Below are 2,768 nucleotides of genomic sequence, written 5' to 3' on the forward strand. Positions count from 1 at the left end.
GTCGGCTTCATTGGTACCCTTTCGGTATGCGTTGCGAACACTTTAATTTTTAGCGTCTCATCTTCTCTAGAGAAGCGAAACTCGAACGGATAGAGCAGATGGTCCAACTACATAACTTTTTCTTTTTCATTACTTCCATGGTCGTGCCTCGTGGCACGGCAGCACCCGTACTATTGAAATGGTTCGTCAGTAGAGATGTTCCCACAGGTGCCCCTTCTTCCAATGGTACTATAATTCCTATTCCTATCCCTTCATTCCCTCTTTTGGTCTATCTACATTCCAGGAAATTCATACGCTCCATGGACGGAGCAAAAAGTGGAGTCTTGGTCAGAGCAAGCCGCCCTATTCTATTACCAGACATAATCGGGAGAAGCTCATCCGAAACTAGAGCTAGAAACGCCTCATTTCGTTTCGTTCCCGTTCTTCATTTCCTTCTTCTCGAATCCAAGGGGGACTTCTCATATTTAGAATCTTTCTGCGGTGTGCTCTGTTTACTATTCTTTCGTACTCTCTTCTCTTTACCACGCGATAGGTCAGCGAAGCGTGAACGGGCGCGGAGAAGGAAAGGCCAAACACTTCGGCCTAACGGGAATGAGCAACGACGAAATGACAAGATGAGGTGCTCCGGGCACCCCCATTTAGAAAGAAGGGTCGAAGGTTTTGGGCCTGTAGCTTTCCCCGTCCCCCCTTCGTCGGGTGGTGCTTGTGTGGGGGGTGTGCCACCAGAAATCGGGCTTGAAGCTCTCGCCTTACCAACGAGCCGACAGCTGATGGCTGTTGGTCACGACTACTACCAAAAAGCTCCAATGAAGATGAATATTTCACATGGAGGAGTGTGCATCTGTATGTTGGGTGTTCTTCTGTCGTGCGACCCGGCGGCTTATGTGCGACCTTTGGCCCACGCCTCCCATTTGTTCAGGGCGGGCGGCGTGAACTCTGATTCGATCCGGGTATTCAATCCCGCCGCTGAGATGCTCAGTTGACTCCTTAACCTTGATAGGAAGATGGCTTATTCAATAATTCGTGCATAAGGGTAAGGAACTTTGGATGAACTAATGCGAATGGGTGTAAGCCTCGCTGCTCGGAAACACCCAGTGCTGACCACACTGAGAGACACGAAAGCGCAGGTAACGCCAGTTGGCGAAGTGGCGTTAAGCATCCCTAGCGGTACGAAAAGAGAGGTCGTGATGATATCATCTACGTCCGTACCGCTCCTCGTGGAGTAGATCCCGCATCCAACCAAGTCTTTGACCAGGGAACGGGGGAATTCCCACTACCGCTGGCAGGCCAGCCGGGCCGTGAGCGCGGTGGGAACGGGCTTCCCAAAAAGCCAGCTCCGGGCCGGGGTCAGCATAGAATGAAGGGGACGGCCCTAATGTTGTGTTGGCAAAGCCAACTTCTTGGGTTGTGGGCGGAGAAGAGCGGACGTGGGGACTCGGGTCAGGGCGCAGCGTAACTAAGAGAGCCATTCCATTTAGGGCGAGACAGAATGGGCGGGCACGCGCGGTCTGGTGTCCGAGCCAATTGGTCAGACGACGACTACTTCACTTATTAGATTAGTATTAGCCGCCTATCCCGAAATGAAATGGGATGGAATAGAAAGAACGCGAAGCGCTAGCGCTATAGGATCGGTTTTTTTTGGGGGGGGGATAAGCTTGTGAAGAAGCAAGCTTACCCCCGCCCCGGCCGGCAGCTGCTGGGTCTCCCCATCTCTCCTAAACTTCCCCCGGTCTTCGGCCCGAGCTGTATGAGGCAGAAACTCGTCTCACGTACGGTTCGGAGGCCGAGCCCCACCCCAGCAGTAATGGTGCGGCTTAGGTCAACTAACACAAAGAAGATACAGTTCACTCAACGATTGCCTTTGGGTTCCGAACTCCATATGGGGAAGGAGCGTTGTTGTTTGCGAGGTCTCGATCATTTACATGGACCCACTTTTCATTCCATTTGTGGCAATTTGATGATCTATAAACCGTCCCTAACGAACGATCGGCTCATGTTTGAGCATGATGAATCACTTCGTGCCGACCTGTTGCCAATAAACTTTCCGGCCTCATATGAGAATGGAAAACTGGAGCATTTTCTGCATCGGTGGATGAAGAATCGCGAACATAATAATTTCTGGTTGACCATGTTCCCAGAAAAAAGATACTTTCGAGAAACTACGAGCACGACTGAAGTGGCTATACATACAAATCCATTTACGGATCTATATGCTTCAATTGGAACTGGAAGTTCCAGAACAGGCGGCTGGTATACCACCATAATGAAACTGCCTTTTATTTTTTTTATTCGGATAGGATTTATGTTGGCTTCGTCGGGAGGCTCGCGTAGTTTGTTACGTCAGCTCCAAAAGGATAAGTTGCGTTGGAATCGAGAAAGTTCCATGGAGTTCATAATTGCATAAAAGGAGTCAAAGTAGTGGCTGCGGCGCGTCGAGGCACTTCTTCGATGGTCCCCGTCCGCCCGGCCTGCCGGCCCGCTCTGAAGAATTAATGGGCCGGCAGGCGGGCGAGACAGAATGGGCGGGCACTACTAACCAAGCCAAGCCTAGTTCTCGCCGATAGGCGCTGGTAGCTTGCTTCCAAGCCTTGCCTTATATAATAGTTGTGGCCATGGCCCGAAGGAGCCTTAAGCACTTGTACAATGCTCAAGTCAAGGCTCCATCCTACTCGTTGCCCAGAGCCTTGACTTTCTATTATATTAGTAAAGCGTGCCATATATCTTGAGGAAAGGGAAAAGGGGGTCTCTTTCCTCGCCCGATGGTAGAG

The 2,768-nt window shown here is 50.9% G+C and overlaps 1 pseudogene; it reads left to right on the forward strand.

Moving 5' to 3' along the window:
- The first annotated feature begins 1,051 nt into the window (after positions 1-1,051).
- On the forward strand, positions 1,052-1,719 carry LOC148582676 (uncharacterized; annotated as a pseudogene).
- Positions 1,720-2,768: the final 1,049 nt, after the last annotated feature.

Source organism: Corylus avellana, unplaced genomic scaffold, assembly GCF_965113065.1.
Source record: "Corylus avellana unplaced genomic scaffold, dhCorAvel1.hap1.2 HAP1_SCAFFOLD_47, whole genome shotgun sequence".
Taxonomy (NCBI): Eukaryota; Viridiplantae; Streptophyta; class Magnoliopsida; order Fagales; family Betulaceae; genus Corylus; species Corylus avellana.